Here is a 19,219-nt window from a genome sequence, read left to right as displayed (position 1 = left end):
GGGCTGGTCAGGACAGTGTTTTTCACGTGAAGCTGTGCCAAGTAATTTGCATGTTATGTGTTGCTACTTTAAAGCTTAATAATCACCTTTGATTTCATTTCAATCAGCAGAGAGAGAAACTGATTTAAAGCACTGCTGCAATGCTTGTTATTGGATCGTGCATTTCGTGGCAAATTCTGGTTGCTTGACTGAAAGGTGAACACCTCTAAACAGCTGAATAGTTTTAGGTTCTGAGAGCGCTGACTGAAGTCATTAGAAGTCTGCCTGAAAGAATTTACGCTGAGCTTCATTTCCTGCATTTCACACCTACTTGACATACTCCATTGGCGTGACCTTGTTCTAATAAAGGCTAAGGTACATTTGCAGGGACGTGCACAGACATTTGGTGGGGCTATCGCTCTAATCTGGAAAAAATCTTGCTCCTTATGAGGTCTGCCCACTAGTCAATTCAACAAGTCAAATTGGCCCAAACTAAAACTGACGTCTCCTCCGGCTGACGACGGCACGGAACACACCAAACAGACTTGAGTCACTTCGCCAGACAGTCCAACAGCCGATAACGGGGTTCTTGTGTAAGCTCCTTAAGCAGCACCAGTGCAGACACGTTAATTGCCCAACTCAAGAAACAAAAAAAAAAAGGGGTTTTTGTTAATTTTTTTCACCAACACTACTGGCATTCTATTTCTACCAACAACTGATGACTTTGTCACTGCATCACAACTACGGCTGGTGCTTCCTATATACACGGTCAGTTATGACATTTCACACCCAAATGATTTCTTCTGTATTGATCCGTGAAAATGCCAATCTTTTTTACTTGGATTTTTGTTATTTTGTTATTCATATTCCAAAATACGTTGGAGTATCTTAGATAAAGGCTTATGCCGGATTTTTGTGCCATGTTTATCAACAGCACACCCACTCACAAACACACCGTGTTCTATCCAGGTTTGTGCGTACGTGTGTGCATGCGCGCGTGTGTGTGTGTGTGTGTGAGATGTGAAGCTGACAGACTACTTGTAGCTCACTGTGAGCTTCAGCACTCACTCCTCTTACTACTTACAGATTAGCGTTTTCTGATTTGTGTGTGTGTGTGTGTCTGTGTGTGTGTGTGTCTTTAAGTTTAATTCCCACACTCTCTGAGCATTGCGCAGTCCTCAGCTCCTCGCTCTCTGCCTCTCCCTCTGAATTCTCTCCATGTTATCCACATCGTTGCTCTGCCAGCCAACAGCCAATCGCAGAGCTCCCAGTCGCAGGTTACCCCAGTAACAGAGAGCTCTCTTGTTGCTCTGCTCTGTGGAAGAGTGACAGGCGGGTCGGCATGGTAACGGCTTCAGATACTGACACAAATCTGTGTGTTCTCATAGAGGGTGTAGCTTTTTGTTTCATTCAGACTGACTGCTTGACTAGTGTGCGTGTGCATGTGCGTGTTTGTCTGTTTTATTCTGCTTAATAATAGAATAGTAGTTTAAAGTCGTAATTTCAAACTCAAGCTTCATGTTGATGGATGGCTCGGTTCTGATTACATCACTTGGCAGGGCTGCTGGACCATGGGAAATCACGATTTTTTTAAACACGAGTCCTCGGTGACCTTTGGAAAAATGTTGCATTGATTGAAACCGTGAAACAAATCACCAGTGAAAATACCTTGAACTGTGACATTTCCTTTAATACTTTTCCCGTTTACTTTTTGAATTCACCTTCAGAACACAAGACAAAATAAGAGTTTGCTTTCCCTTGGTTACATTGTTTTGTGAGATCAATGTGCACCAAAATTCAAATTGTGATCAACTACTCAATTAATTGCACAGCCCTATTACTTGGTCCTGCAGGCTTGCTTTATGCCATGTGCCACTGACACATGTTAGCGTACACAGTGTGTATGTATGTGTACTGTATGTGTGTGTCATTTAGTTATGTCATCCACAGTTTTTGTGTGTGTGTGTGTGTGCACGTGTGTGTTAGTCAGTATGTATAATGTACACACCATGATAGCAAAATCTTTTCTCCTACTTTATTTATACATGATTTGGTGAAGAATAATACAATAAGAAGGGTTTAATTGTGTCAAGATGTCTGAAATATGAAGTGATAAGTATTGGCGTAATAAATTACAAATAAATTACAATAAAATAAAAATGCTTAATTCTACCATTTTAATCCTGGTGTGACTAAGCCCAAAGGGCAACACCGCTGTCTGCTGGGAGTCGCCACAGCTGCTCAGCACTAAAACTGCACACAAAGAAAGACACACACAAACACACACACACAAAGGAAAAAAACCTTTTCCATCAGCGGTTGCTAATGTTTCTGTTTTTTTTTTTTGTGTGCAAAAGTCGATTCTCCTCAATGGTCGTTGAAAGAGTGACCACAATACAGCTTGAGACAAATGGATGGCAGGCATGTCTGTCTCCTCCATGAGAGACTGACTGACTCTCTCTCGCTCTCTCTTTCTCTTTCCTCCCATCTTTCTCTGTAGATTGATAGCCATTCATGTCTGTCATGTCTGAATGTTTGTTGGCACAGTAGAAAAGCTTTTTGTGGCTGAGCTTAGGGCTGCCAATATGACCTAAAATAAAAATCCCTATTATTTAAACATAAATGAACGATAATTAAATTTTTTGTGATTCGACAATGGAGACTGCGTTAAAAAAAAAGAATTGTATAAAATTTAAAAAAAAGTTTTTTTTGCATGATAAAAATAGACTATACACTATTTCTTAACCGCTAATTAATTTGTTAGTCCTAACTTTTAGCCACGTTGCATTTGAAGATACTTTTCAAATGTGACGGATGAAACTATATTGATGAGGACCAGCGAGTTAAATCAGATGTCCGAGAGTATACCAGGATGACAAAGAGGCGCTGAAGACGGGCTCGGACATACACACCGCGGGTGCTTTGGACTTGTGTCAGTCCCGCAAGCGTTTTAAAGAAAGTGGCTGCGTGTGTCCGTCAATGCCCAGAACATCAACACAGGTACAAGCCTACAGCTGCCTGCAGACACGGTGAACTGAGACTCTATTTAATTTCATTGTGCTTTCTTTTGGAAGGCTGGCTGCCAAAACGCCACTAGCTAATTAATGAGTTAAGTGTTAGCTATCAGTAAACAGAAGTGACTGGGTGGCTGGCGTCTGGTGTGTGCGCTAGTGTTTGTGTGCGTGCGTGTCGGCCTGCCAGACAGCAGAGGAACAGAAGAAAGTAGCCGCACCTTCACCACAATGATTTCAATTGCTATTTTATTATTTAATATATATAATATATAAGGCTTGTTCTGTACAAACCAGTTGTTGTTCGGGTCACGGACCATCTACAGTGTGTTGTTAATTAAAATGAGCAACAGATCGCATGTAGAGCATTTTGACAGCTACTCTGTCGTAAAAACTGCTGGAGACTGTGTACAATAAGCTGATATATGGGTCTGATAACATGTTATTAAATTGCAATAGAACCTAACAGGATGTGAGTGTTTCTGTGACTTCCTGTTGAGCCTGAAGGCTACAGGAAACGGCTGAAAACTGTCAAGATTTTTGAAAAGATTTTTTTCACAGGCCAGCAATTTCAATTCTAAAGGTTTTACTTTTCCACCGCAGCCTGCTATTACATGTTGATTATATTGTGAGCACTTGTTGTCTTGTTGTTGTGCTGTTTGATAAAAAGTGTTTTACTGGGGGACCAAAATGAAAACCAGCTCTATGAATTTTTTAAATTTTATCCTCAGTGATTTTAGGTTGGTAGAACTAGGGGTTCAGGCAATATGTGAACATTTTCCTACCGGCCACTATCAGCTCACAAGCGGCTCCTATGTAGATATCCTGTCATGTGTGTTTGTGTAGCAGCTTCACAACTTTTTAAACACCGGGTTATGTCAGAGCCATGGGACGCAAACATGGGTTCAATGTTTAAATTGAGTTGGTATGTGTGAATTGCCTCTTTTATAGTGTGTTCAAACAGTCTTGGATCAGTGAAGACACCAACTGAAATGCAAAAGAGGATTTAAATTGCCTTCCAGAGAGCTGAAGATTTGATGCCTTCAACCATCCAACCGTCCTGGCAACTTGAGTGTTCAGGGAAAACGAGGGCAGCAAGACGAAAAATGTCACAGAGCAGACCAAGTGTGGCCAAATCTATCTTCAGGGTCTGTTTTATAATAGGCCTAAGTTGCAACTTTGAAATAAGAAATCAATAGTCCTTGCCTTTTTAATCAATTGGAAATGCATACAGCTCAGGGTGAAATGAATGCTCTTTTTATCCATTTTGTTGCGCTTTGAAATCACCTCTGGCATGTAGATCACATAATCCCTAGTATTTTCATTTGTCTCAGCATAAATGAACCCACAGATCAAAAATATATTAGTTACTTGATGTCAGGGTTTTTCACATATTAAGTGAAGGATGTGGGGGGGTCCTCCCCCAGGTAATGTTAAGCTTCAAACACTTTCAAAGGATCTTTCTTCAAACAATTTCCCACATTCTGATAAATTGTTATAGTGGAAACATGTTCATGTGAAGGATAACCCATACAACAATTCAACATATAATGGAATATAATGCAGCAAGGGGGTTTAACATCAGGGACCTGGCCCTGGATCCGAGTACACTTGAAAAGATGTGCTCGAATACAGTTTGTGCAGGCCCCCGTACGGTTACATCAGGTTTAGAAACCAACTGTAGCAATAACCAAGATTGTTCTATGTTCTTTGCCAAGTGAAGTACACTGATGCCTCTTCGTTAGACAGCAGCGCAGGATCACCGTAGAGTCCGATACAGCCTGACTCTGGGCTTCACTCAGCTTCACAGCAGAGTGTTCAGGTCCATTCAAAACAACTTTACTCAGCTGGCTCATCAGTGCCAGCTGCATTTGTAAAATAAGGGGGCTGTGGACAATTGAGGAGTTGACAGCTGGAAGTAAAGACGGTTTGGCGCTGGGAATATTTCTTTGGCGCTGGCTAAAACCTCTAGTGTGAGCCAAAATGCAGGCAAACCCCTGACTTTAGCTTTAGTCAGGTGCTATGGTGTACGGTGGTGTCTCCATGTATTTTAATGCTTACTTCTAATGGTGGTCTAATTGGCAGTAGCTGTCCGTAGGGAGTTGGGTCGGCAACTGGAGGGTCACTGGTTCAAGTCCCCGTATCGACCAACGTATGGAGACTGGTAGCTGGAGAGATGCCAGTTCGCTTCCTGGTCACTGCCAACTGACCCCAACGGACCCCCCCTCAACCGCTCAGGGCACCTCTTCAGCCCTCCCAGCCCCCTCACTCTGACATCTTTCCATTAGTGCATGTTTAGAACCGGTGCATGTTTGTGTATTTGAGGCCTGTGTGTAGATCAATAAAGAGTATAATTAAAAAAGAATGCGGAACAGGATTCAGTACTGATCCTTGTAGTCATCTTCCCCTTGATTTGTACCAATCCTTTGACTCTTGTCCCAATCAATGTACCTTCTAATAAGATAAAGCATTTAGCACAGACACTATTATATTGGAAAGCCTGTCGTAACTCTGTTGGCTCAATTGATTTTTAGGTATATTTGTATAGCCATAGTTTAAAGCCATGCTAGCTCTAGGGATGGTAGCGCAGGTTGGTTGTTGGAAAAGGTCAGCAAATAGTTAAAGGTTCCCATGACATTTAGAAACTATGCATGGTTCCCAGAGGCAGAATTCTAATGACTTCTAATCTGGTGGCATCATCTGGTCCAAGACTTTAGTATGAGGGTTTATGATGACGTTTGCTCAAAGCCCCACGGTGCATTTGTGTAACCTTGTAACAATGCAACACATTGAAGATACGTTTACTTGGCTACATTGTGGTTTCTTTCACTACGTTTACACCTCGCATTCAGAGGGCCTAAAGCGGAGACATTTGAAAACACCTTAGACCCGGTCTTGGTTTGAAATCCGTGGGGTTGTGTTGCAGTCTCAGCACCCGCTAACGGAGACCTTTGGTCTACTAGAGCTAAAAAAACAATTGTAACGCTTTTGGCTCAAAACTTGGGTTGAAAACCAAAACGTAGCAATGTAGATGTAGCCTGAGTGCGTCAAGGGACAGTTTAGGGGTGAATGGAATGGTGGGTTGAATGGAATTCAGATTGAGACAGGGTAGGTGGATTAAAACAATATCTGACTTGAATACGCATCTTGATGCTACGTAAGCGCCCTGTTCATTTTGTACAGACATATTAATTGCATTGTGTGTCTGTTAAGAGGCACAAAGGCTCTAAAACTTGCCCCGTTATGTCATTCTAGTTCAGTGGAAGCTTGTACATGTATCCTCAGCTACTGAGTGTTGCCTGCACCGATTCTGTCGGTCGGGGGTTTTTCTATCGAAAGTTTCTCGCATATTTATAGCAATCGAGATTAACATAAAAATTGGCCGGATTTCCATTTTCAGGAAAATCCCTAAATTCCCAAACTCCATCCACAAAGAACATTTACACACACAAACACACACACACACACACACACACAGCAATGTGTCTAATGTATAAATGATATGCAGTACCGTCATATTCTTCAGCATCGTAATGCTATTTAAACACCATTCTTCTTCTCTCTCTCTCTCTCTCTCTCTCTCTCTCTCTCTCTCTCTCTCTCTCTCTCTCTCTCTCTCTCTCTCTCTCTCTCTCTCTCTCTCTCTCTCTCTCTCTCTCTCTCTCTCTCTCTCTCTCCCTCTCTCTCTCTCCCCCCTTAGACTGCGGCGGCAGCAGCAGAGTCCTGGTCTGTTTGGGAAAATGCGATCAGCGCGATTCAATCCTGAAAACCCAGACGGCCCCATCAGCGACATGGATGAGGAGGAGGAGGAGTTGCAGCTCCAGATCCCCTGACACACACACACACACACACACACACACACACAGTGATTTTACACAAACTTAAAGAAGTTGAAAACTGTTGCTCTTGGTGGGAAACTTTGTATCTCAAGATATTGTCACATTTTGCTACAGGAAGCAGCCATCAGGCCCAGCTAGTTCTTAAAGGACCACTCCAACATCATTGGAGATATTTTACCCAGAGTTAGATCCAAAGGCCAAAATCACTTTTAGCTCTGTGCATCTATTTGGATGCAAATGTTAGGCAATTCATTGCTGCTTGCAAAATTAGTATCATCAAAAACAAACAGCCAAAGAAAGTAAAGCAAGCTTTGTCGAACAAAGAGACAACAAAGATACCACACAATTGTTTATCGGGACTTTAAAATGAAACAGGTAAAGTGACAAAGTTTCCACCAAGCAGCAATCACATACTCATACACACAATTACACACAGGCACATAGCAGCAGGCGTGTGACAGACATTAACAGGATGTCCGGTAGTGTAATGCTGAATGAAAGGATCTTTCTTCAACTTCCACCAAATCACTCTGGCAGAGGCCGACCCGTATCATCCTTTCAATGTACTCATTCTTACCTCATAGCACCTCAAGCATTACACCTGTCCCATCTGAACTGTGCTACTGCATTCAAACAAGCCCGACGTATTATTTCCTCATAGCGTCTGCTGTAAACAAAATGCCTTCATGTCCCTCTGAGCTTGCAAGTGTTCATATATCACAAGGGAATATCAGTCCGAAATTCTCCCAAATATCGAAGTCTATGTCCGGTGTATTTCAAGTTAACATCCAATGCTGGGAGCACACTACACCTTAAGCCTCGTTTTGACTGCAAGGTGGAAAGTATCCACTCAAAGTGAGAGAAAAGCCTCAACTCTGCTCAACTTTGCTTCATAGCAAATGTGCCTAATGCTGCCCTACTGGCAATCTATCATTAGCAGATTTTCCATTTAAAAACATGCAACCCGCCCTTGAGGGCTGTGTTCAGATTTGGGCATGAAAGAAGAGTACAAAACTGGCACAAAAGGTGCAAATCAGTCAATACTAAGGGTGTGACGAGATCTCCTTTTACGAGATCTCGCGAGATTAAAACGTGACGAGATTTCTCGTCGAGGTGAAAAGTTGTCTCGTGAGGCGATGTGATGGAGCGTGAAATTCCTATTGAAGATCCCCCTGCCACTTTTAAATCATTTGTGTGGCAACATTTTGGTTTTCCTGCGGAAATGATAAACGGCGAAAGAGTGACAGACAAGACGAACAAAATATGTAAACTTTGTAAGAAAAAAATACGAGCACTATGCAAAAACACTTACAGCACCACCACAGCTCTCTACTAACTACTGCACCCTCGACGAAAACATTAAAAGGGCAAACAACTCTAAAAGCCTTTGCATCTGTACATCATTGTACAGGGCAGAAGCCAGTTGGTAGAGTTTATACAAAACATTTTGCAGTGTTTGCACGTCCTTTACTGCATATAATTCATTAAAATAGTAGAAAAAAAAGTTAAATAACATTCATCATTAATAGTTGATTTCAAAATGCACCTAAATTGTTTTGCATTTTCTGATTTTTCAGTTGAATAAAAAAAATATTTTCCATTCATATATTTCATCGAGGACTTCTTTAATTTTTTTTTTTTTAATCTCGTCTCGTCTCGTTCTCGTGAACCCAATCTCGTGATTTGTCTCGTCTCGTGGAGTAAGCGTCTCGTCACACCCCTAGTCAATACTATTTTCTATACCCAAGACCTGAGCCCGACTCGACTCACAAAAATCTTTGTTACTGCCAAATTTGAGACCTGAACCAGAGGTTTTGGTTATTGCCTCTTCAAAGACAAATGTTCTGGTTTTGGAAAAAGCTTTTTACACACATTAAAAAAATAACCTGAGAATATGGCCAGCATCCCACACATATAACATCTACTAGCCAATAAGCCATAGGTTCACTGGCAGTACACACCTGCAATGTGATTTAATGTTGCACTCTTGTCTAAAGATGACAACCCAAGTTACACTTGAATAGTCTCAGTATTGATCTGCCTACCCGTGCAATGGTGTGCATTAATAAAAAATAAAAAAAAAGAGGGAAAGGGGTGAACTGTACATCCTGCAGTGTTTGAGGAACTAGATGGAGAAAGGAGTAGAAGACCTGTAACTGGGGGGCACTTGTATTCTCATGTAAGTGTACTAAGCCTAATCACTATTTTAATGATGTTGTGTGTTCCCAGCATGACCGATGCTGCTCCTCGACAGTAATCAAATGTAACAGTACATAGATAATATGTACGTAAACACATCTTAGGAAGATATTGTACAACATCCATGTAAAACGAAGAGATCGTGGGTTGTAATGGATGGCGTTAGTAGTGAAATCTCTCCTTTTATTGTTTCTTGTGAAGAAAAACCTGTGAATGTCCACTAAAGGCCCGGTCACATCAGCATTCACAACTGCTTCATTTCCTGAGAATTCAGTCTGAGAAATGCCTCCAAAGCAGCATTTAGACACCATGAGCTAATGAAACCGTCACTGAAATCCGGGCCACTAAATTTCCTGTTGGCTTAATTATCCGCCGCTCCTTTAAGACCCATGTGTTCAACAGTAGGGGGACTTTTGGATACACTGGGTGTTGGACTGAAGAGTTAATTTATTTGTACAAAACATGGCTGGGCTAATTCTCCCGCCTGTGAAAGATCTCCAGTCTAGCACAGGTGGGATAGATGCAGTTGTGAAAGCAATACAACATTCATTTATCTTCCACCGCCGCCCACAGTCACTCTCTGCCTCGGCCTCAACTCTGACGCTGGAAGGGGACCAAGATATTTTTACCGATCAGGATTCTGAACTATTTATGTTGTCGTTGTTAAGGTTTTTATAAATGATCTGTACCACAGTGGTTTTGTATTAGCTCCATAAATGTCAACTGTACATATAAAGAAGCATGAGTCACTGTGTCCTTTTCTCTCCGTATTGTACGGATACAAAATGTGTGTGTCAGAGTAATCTTTTTTTATTTGGAGAACACTTTGTGCCTCGTTGCTTGTTGTTCTCCACAAGGTTTCTCTAAAAAATGTGTGTTTTTCCCAAATAGGCTGAGTAAGTGATTTCTCACACACCAGCAGGAATTTGATGATTTTGCCATGGTTATGTTGGTAATGTTCACGCTTAATCTCCTCTTAATTGCTATTTAGACACTAATTGTAGTCAGGGTATTTTCAGTGTGTTCATTAGACGTGAAAAAGAGGAGAAACTCCTGTGCTAAGAATCTGCCAAAAGACAAACAACTTCTATAACGTGTGGGGGACTCACAAGAGACAACAGAAATCAGCAGCCCCTAATGTTGGTCTAACAACAACAAGGTGGGATATTAGCACCCGTAACCAGCTAATGGCGGGTACATTTTCAAAGTGGTGGGTGACTTTGCCTTGTATATCAGCCACTGTGGCGGTTGAAGTGGTTTTCAACGCTAGTCTGTGACATCAGTTTAAAAAATGTGCCAACATATTCACACCCCGGTGTGAGGAGGCTCGCCGAAGAGTCAGCAACTGAGTGTGAAGTAGAGATAAAGAAAAGGTACTTTTCGGACAAGTGGCACATTGTGGCGAAGGGAAAACGAGGGACTGGTTTGTCTACTAGGGTTGGGCGATGTCCCCTAAATTGGCAGATGATCAGACATCCATTCAAATGCCCTCTGTAAATAGACAGTATTACATGCTGCCGGTAGTAGGGGCAGTACATTACAACTTGACCTACTTTCACTCAACATAGGGTGACCATGTTTGGATTTCCCAAAAAAGAGGACACTTGGCCCGGCCTTGAAACACACATCCAGACAGGCTTTTCAGAGGTTAATGAACATGCTTTATTATGCCTCAATGGTACAAAAATTACCTATGTATTAAAATAAAATATGTAACAAACTGTAACAAAATAATAGCTCTTTTCAAATAAGTAAATTTAAAATAATCTTCTAAACATGACCTCTTCTGTGTCAGCTTCAAAATCCAGCTAAAAATAAATCTCTTTTAAAACCTTTTCAATGTAAGAACATAAGGTTGTTTGGTGTCCATGTAAGCTTTGAGATCTCCAGAAGCTTTATTAGACACTGACACATACAGTATGTGCCGGCTTTGCACACGGTGCACTCCGCCTCCCACTTGTCCCAACTGTGATAGTCGTAGAAATGCTTTGGCATTTTGTGTGCAATGCTGCTCCGCTGTCTGATCTGCTCCCTGTATGTGCTACCTGTCTGATCTGCTCCCTGTCTGATCTGCTCCCTGTATGTGCTACCTGTCTGATCTGCTCCCTGTATGTGCTACCTGTCTGATCTGCTCCCTGTATGTGCTACCTGTCTGATCTGCTCCCTGTATGTGGTACCTGTCTGATCTGCTCCCTGGATGTGCTACCTGTCTGATCTGCTCCCTGGATGTGCTACCTGTCTGATCTAATCCCTTTATGTGCTCCCTGTCTGTTCTGCTCCCTGTATGTGCTCCCCGTCTGATTTGCTCCCTGTGTATGAGCGTCTCAGAGACGCCCACAAGGCAGCCTCTCTGGAATTACGTCATGCCCTGGACAGTACCTAAAAAGGGGAAATTTAACTTAACCACGGTGCCGCAAAGTCTAGACTCAATCAGATCTCCGTGATCTGTGAACATTTGTCTTAAACAGAGTGACAGCAATAACATAATATACCATCATTGCTGAGATTAAACTCTATTTGCACTGAAAAACGCTTCAATAAACAAAAACCTAACTCTTGGTGCACACATGAACAGATGGGCAATATAAGGTCAAACATAAAATAGCACCCTTGTGAATTAGCTTCCTGAACATACATTCATGAATCCCACGTAACATTGTCATGAGAGTTGGTGCACGCACACAGTAGTATCCACAAAGTTAGCCCGATGAAGGGGTAAAGGAGATTGTGATAGCGTTCCACGTTAATGTCTCTCTCGCTGGAGACCGCTGTGTCCAAGCCGAGGTGGAGGGCATGACCTTACCGCATGCTGATAGGTTACTAGGCCAGGTAGAGCGAGCTACTATACTGACAGGGAGAGATAGACTGTATCATTACAAATAGGTTGCACGTAAGGGGTGAGGGGGAGCTTCCACTTAAGGAACAGCGCAGAGTGTCTTTGCTCGTTTAAGACCATTTCCTGTCCACTACGATTAGCGTGTGTCTGCCGGTGGGGGGGGGTCTCATGATGGTGATGCTAGTCAACCATAACGATGGACGATGATATGATATCGTCCAACGGCCCAACGCTATCGCTTCCCTTACAGACGAACAGGCCATGCACTTACTGTTGAACCTACTAGTCTTCAGAAAATGAAAAATAATTTGTTGGTTAGAGGAACAACTAACCTTAAACTAGAGGCAATAAAAGACCACAAGTCATCCAAGTCTGATGTTAGGACCATACAGCTGGCAAATATGGGCACCCAGGAGCAGAGTGCAGCAATAAAGGCACATTTTTTTCACATCACTTTTTATTTGCTTATATTAACAAAATATGAATTAATAATAACCAGCCACTGTGGATGCAAAAAAAGTATATTTCCCACCCTGATCAACAAGGCTCAATCCTACAATTCCCATAATGCAACCGATTGCATCTTGCCTAAAAAGGCCAGCGTATTTCAAACTCAACATCCATTGGCTGTATGCAAGATTTCTGTTATAAGTAACGTCGGATTTGGTCAGACTTGAAAACACATTCTCACTTCCATCTTGTAAAATACAGATGCTTGGTCAGGTGCTAAAAAAAAACTTCAGCGTCATGTAACACGCGCTTGGTCGGGACTGTTGGCGTACCTTTTGATGATGTTTGGTTAAGAAAAAGCTTGTGGGTGGGCCTACGATTCCATGACTCACAGGAACGAGACGTTTGGATTTAGGGAAAGCTCGTGGGTGGGCTTACGGTTCTGTGACATGCGGGATAAACGGGCCGGTTAAAGAAGATAAGTGTCTTCCACCATCAGTGTCCAATTTACTAAACAACAACCTTAAGTTACATTTTACATTCCCATTTGCTCAGTGCAACAGTGTGGCTCATTGCTGTGTTTTAATTGTTTTTGGACAATGGAGCTCTGTTGCAGAGGAATAAGAAATATCAGGCTTTGAAACACACACTTAATAGTAGGCTCAATCAAGAAGTATATAGAATATCACTTGACTTTTTGTTTTATACATCCCACAGACACAGAGCTACATTATCATTTATTTGGAGTGGTGTTTGTGTCCAGGTGATGAATACCATCTACTTACTCTTTCTCATTCAAAATATAAAATGGAAAAACCTTTTATCAAGGTTTTTGTCGTCTTTTTCAACCCTTTTGTGGCTCTCCTCCAATGATTTTGTCACTTTTGCAACATTTTGCGACTTTTTCTGAACCTTTTGAAATTTTCATGGATTTTTTCTGATATTTTTAAAGTTATTTTTATTTATTTAATTTTTTACGTTTGTCACTTTTTTTTTTACATTTGTTACTTTTTTCGACGTCCTCTCACATTTTTAGTCACTTTGCCATTTTTATTTTTTAATTTTTATTTTTTTACAATTTTGTAAAAGTTCTATTACCAATTGTTTTTTCTCCAAATGCTAATAAAATTGACAGAAAACAGACAACAGAAAACAAATTCAATGACTGAAAGTAGTGAACTGATAATTTATTTAACGTGTGGCATCCACGTTACTTTTTTTGAAAATTAGTTTGAAAGAAACCCCAATTTCTGATATAGAATCTTTTTGAAAAGCATCGAATTTGACCCGAGGACAACCGAAGGGTTGTGTACCTTTTCACATATCAGCTGTAAATCAAGTACTGTACATAAGGTAGATAGTGAGTTTTAATCCCACTATAATTGACCATTTCCTTTAGACTTCCTTTAGTTTTAAACTAAAAAACATGAATTTATTATTCAAGTGCTTTAAAACAAACATTTTACAACAATGTCATACTTCAATACCATCCTAATGTACTTTCAGTTGAGTATTTTCACTTTCTCTTACTCGCCTATTTACTCATCTATTTTTATAGCTTTACTTTCCATATTCATATACATTTTACAAAATATTCTGAATAATCTATGATGTATTAAAGTGGATAAAGAGGAGACTTTATTGAACCGGTGGTGAAATTCACACACTAGCTGCAAAGTCAAACGTTTGCTGTTATTTTGGTGAAAGTAACTCAAAAGTAATGCAAAAGTAGTGTAAAGCAATACAATTCAAAGACACTAATATTGTAATATTACGTATTACTTTCAAATGTCAGTAACTAGTAATCCATAATGTATTACATTTTGGAAGTAACTTACCCAACACACATTATTGTCATTTGACATTAAAAAAATATGTATAAAACATTAAGAATAATGCATGCCTAGTGTCTAATGATTTTAAATGAGTGTAGATAACCTCCATGGTCTAACAATAGGCATTAGAGAGCCAGAGAGTTAGAAAATGTGAGACAAAGGAGTTGGAGTGAGAGATCGCTAAACTCACACACACTCCCGGGGTGTGTTTGGCAGCGCAGACGGTGGTGTAGTGCACAGTGTCGACACAGTAATGAGACTGAACCTCTGCCTGACTCCCTGCACGCAGCATATGGGAGCAGCTCCCCTCTCCCTGAGATCATATTCATTACTCTGTGTGTGTGTGTGTGTGTGTGTGTGTCTGAGAGAAGCCAAGACATATAATGAATGTTTTACCCCTGTGTAGGCTGGAGTCAGAAGGACTGAAACCATACACAACTCTGGCTCTGCAGTGTGCGTCTGTGCGAGTGTGCATGCTTACTTTGCATAAAACTCACAGTTTTATATTGACAGTTTAGACATACAAACTTATACAAGTAGTCACTATGGTGCTCTTGGGATAACAGCATACACACAACACGCCCACACACTCAGGCTTTTAGCTGGGGCTGATGGAGTGCGTGCGTGTGTTAATGTTTAGCTCGATCCCATAAGTGCCTTACAGAAGATAATTCGGAAAACTGTTGGCTAAGCATGACACACTGTAATGTCATGAGGATATGTGTGTGTGTGTGTGTGTGTGCGTGTGTGTAGCCTGGAGCCTAGTTCATTATGGTAATTTTCTCAGTATCTTTATTAGGCCAGGAATGGCTGACAGCAGGAAGGCAGAACATTACACTGATCCCTCTATAATTATTCCACAGCTACCACAGCATCTCCTTGTTTTCATGTACAGTACATGTGTGTGACCCTGCATGCTTATGCATCACTACAAAATACAAGCAATGGGAAAATAATAATAAAAAATCATAATGTAATCGTTTGAATTCTGCTTTGATGCTATGGCAGCTCTTTAATGTTACTAAATGTAATAATGATAACCTGGACTACTGCAGCATGGCTAACTCCAACAACACAAGCCAAAGTTACCCACAATCCATCAGGTGGATCTAAAATACAGCTCTAATAGTAGCCCAAAATGCAAAACAGCAGTTTTTTTTCTGCCATTTCTATTTATTTATTGCATTGGATTTGTTCCTCTTTTGTAATAAACCAATTTAAGATGGATTGCATGTGAACGAGGCCAATAAATGATCCTGACACACACAGGTCATTACCATCGGCCCAGGCTGTCTGGTTGCTAGCCTGTTCGTATCGCTCTCCTTCGTCTAATCTTCACAAATTTACCATACACAAATTGAAAAGCTTACAACAGAAGACCTGCAAGGCCGAAATGTGTCATATAAAACCTGAAAATGCGCTCGTTTAGCATGTGATTAAAACAACCTACGCTCATGGACTGTTATATTAACGGACATTAAATGAACCTCATTCTGAGTTGCAGAAGACTTAAGACTAGCGATTGAGACCATGGACCCATTATGAAAATGTTCACTGAGGTAATAAATAATAAAGCAAGAAGTGCGTCACTTTCTCATTGACTTCTACAGAAGCCGAGGCTAAAGGCGCTACCGTGGTTACAGCACTTCGCTAAACCGGATGCCTTGTCCATTAATATTTTACAGTCTACACAACATCAGATCCGACATGTTTTAAAATGTTTTTTTATGGTCCTCTTCTATGTGTCATATTTGAATAAATATCGCATAAAGACATCATCTACATCTTGTCAACAACACCGGTATAAGGTTTCAGACTTCTAGGCTTAACTTGATGAGAGACAGTTTTCAGTATCTGGTGTCCCCGAACCTCTCAAAAACCTCTTCAAGTGACCAAATCCTGCTAAACGTCTTCCTGCCCCGGGGGGTCACCCTTGGCACAAACCACAGCCAGTTTATTTTCAGACATGAACAACATGAACCCTCAAACTTTGACCACGTGCTGCTGGTTGCCCGGGTAACTCACGCACACTCCCTTTGTAGTCAGTAGCTATGTTCCCATCCACATGTTTTTATCCAAATTAAGTGATATGGAATTTTAAAAAAAAGCCTTAGGGAAGCAGTAAAATTCAATGGAATGTCATGAATAACAACTCAAAAGAAATAGGTTTGGTCTCATCGGATTTTCTCTTGATCGTTGATCGTTGATCGTTGATAAACGCTGTTATTAATGTTATTTTCCGAATTGACAATGAAATGCAATTAAGTTTTTAGGTCATTTTATGGTTGCAACCCGCCACAAAACAAAGAAGAAGAAGTTTTAGTTCATTTCCGCCCAGTAGTTACTCTCTGTCTGCACACATAATGGGTGTCAACAAAGACAGACGGAAGTGGACGGACGAGGAGACGAGAGACTTTTTGAATTTAATTTATCAGGAACTTGCGAAGGAAATGGCCGACAAAGGTTAGGACAAGCCGTGGGACGTCCTCCAGAGTAAATGAGCGAGACACGTCTCAAAAAAAGAGTCTCGCAGCGGTGCCGGAGGGACAATAAAAGCCACGTGCATCTGCATTGTCATAGCGATGTCTTGATATCATCGTTGTTTTGTTATTATAGCTTGATATGTCGCTATCAGCTAGCACATACTGTAAGCACAACACAACTTGTCCAATTTTGATCATTTGTTGGTAGACGGCGCGGCCCATCTTGTCTAGAAAAACATTGTTCTCAAAAGTTTGCTTGAATGTTTTGCGATTCATTGCAAAAATATATGGAAACACCTTAAAATGTCTCAAATCAATTCAATATACCAATATTGATCGCGTGTGACATAATTACTCTCAGGTTTTTATCCGATTTAAAGCCGTTGGATGGAAACACACTTCCACCAGCTTTTTTTGAAGTGGATGGAAACTTAGCTTGTAGTGTGTGGCAGCCAACTAAAGGTGTAGCACACTACTGCGTAGAGAGGCAAAGTGTAAATAATCCATCAGGAATCAGCTGAGCTATTAACTCACCGAGCACTGCTCTGTGAACTATCCCCACACCTCTCTCCAATGCAGCTGATTGGACCTCCCCAATGCTTTTTAATTCTGTGACATTAGAAATCATATTGAAGCCTTAAGACGATTTACAATATATTTACAATATGACAAATTTATTATGTGTATTCAAATTTATTGGTCATCTTTTTTTCTCACAAAACAAAGGAGAGACATCCACTCACCTAAAGGATTATTAGGAACACCTGTTCAATTTGTCATCAATGCAATTATCAAATCGACCAATCACATGGCAGTTGCTTCAATGCATTTAGGGGTGTGGTCCTGGTCAAGACACTGAATGTCAGAATGGGAAAGAGAGGGGATTTAAGCAATTTCGAGCGTGGCATCGTTCAGTTCTGAAGGCAAAGGGGGGTCAAACACAGTATTAGTATGGTGTTTCTAATAATCCCATAGGTGAGTGTCTGACTGCCATTTTAGGCTGACTGCCATTGGACGTTCCTATAATGGGATTTGGGTTGGCTGCAGTCGGGATTGAAGTGTTGACAATGGCTTTTTCTAACATGGCTGTTCAGAGACATGAGCAGCAGATTGAACTGGGAGGCCCTGGCCCCTGGGCTTAAAACCAAACAGAACAAGGTGGGGGTAGTTTCACTGTGTAGGCAGCAACCTAGTGAGAAGGAGCATACCCAGCAACGTGATGCATATATGGGAGAAATTATTCTTTCATACAGAACAAGTTCAGCAAAAGTTAGCAACTGGTTAGCAATGGAGTAAAAAAGGATCTTGATCTTTAACAGGAGAGGTTGACCTCCTTAGAAATCCTTTCCATAATGTTGTCAGACACTTAGAACATTAATCTGAGTCTGTCAGTAGCAAAACAAGCACTTTTATGAACGTAAATACAAGCTGGACAAATGTCCTATTAACTTGTATTGTAGCTTGTTTCTCTGCTGCCAACTGCAGCGATCTCGTTTAATATTGCATCAATTTCAAAGCAAAATTTCTCCTCAATGGTTTTTAATGTATCCGTACTCAATGAGCTGTTGCAGAAATGTTATCATGTTTACATTATGCATAAATCTCTGCACGCCCATTACTCTCTGTGAAATACCTCAAACTCTTCCCTCAAAACATACATCAGTACAACAAGCAGTTCCCGAGTAATCCGGTTTTGAAATTGCAACGGATTTTCGACATATTCTCATGTAAACCATTTATGTTAGCACAGAAAATTTTGTGAAGTGCTTAGCCAGTGTTTCCCACCATAATGGTTATTACATTGCCAGATTCCAGACAATACCACTTACTTATATAGCACTTACAAAAATGAATACATATTTCTACTGGTATGCTTTCTACTGATATTAATGCAAAAAATATGAAGAAAAAACAATTCCAACTGTGTGCATGGTTAAAATTCTGAAAAGGAATCTAGCTCAGGCTACAGCACAAATATTTCCCTCCATGGACAAGAACAATCAAGTCTAACCTCTGAATTTCCTTTCAAAGTGCACCAGATTGTTAGCCTGGCTCTGCCCTTCTACGTCATTTTGCTCAATTTTCATTTTCCTTCAACACGGTCTGGGTTTGCTGTATATTTGCTAGTTTTTTCCAGGCAAAATAATTCCAATCAGTCAAATCAGCAAACAGAGGGAGTGGCTGAGGGGGAGGGAGGGGCGAGCTAGTCTTGTTTTGTTTGAAAATACTTTGAACGTTAACCAGATGTAATGTCACCCAACATCGCTTAGAGCACCTTTAAAATAGAAAATAATCTCTTACAAGGGAGCATGCCCATGGACCCCCCTGGGGGGGCTTATGCCACATTGCAGTTCTAGGTCCTGGGGCTGTGTCCCCGTTTTAAGCTTTACAAAGAGAAAAACATGACCTGTTTTGGAGGTATTTACGCTTCTGAGCTGAAAATGTCCCAGAATTTTGTCTGAGAAATCTGGTCACCTTAGTCCACAGGACGATATTTAGAAGTTGGATTGATTTTAGTGAAACACCCTTTGGGTTCGTTTGATTGGTACACAATTAGGCTCACGGACCAGAGGACTATTAATAGGCC

General features: G+C 40.9%; 1 long non-coding RNA gene across 1 annotated transcript; it reads left to right on the top strand.

The window, feature by feature from the left end:
* The first annotated feature begins 7,870 nt into the window (after positions 1 to 7,870).
* LOC117942729 lies at positions 7,871 to 18,817 on the top strand. The gene is made up of 3 exons (XR_004656209.1): positions 7,871 to 7,949; positions 17,952 to 17,956; positions 18,805 to 18,817. It is a non-coding gene; the product is annotated as an uncharacterized LOC117942729 (long non-coding RNA).
* Positions 18,818 to 19,219: the final 402 nt, after the last annotated feature.

This window comes from Etheostoma cragini, chromosome 1, assembly GCF_013103735.1.
Source record: "Etheostoma cragini isolate CJK2018 chromosome 1, CSU_Ecrag_1.0, whole genome shotgun sequence".
NCBI lineage: Eukaryota > Metazoa > Chordata > Actinopteri > Perciformes > Percidae > Etheostoma > Etheostoma cragini.
Note: the sequence above shows the minus strand (reverse complement) of the source record. Positions and strands in the feature narration are given on the sequence as shown.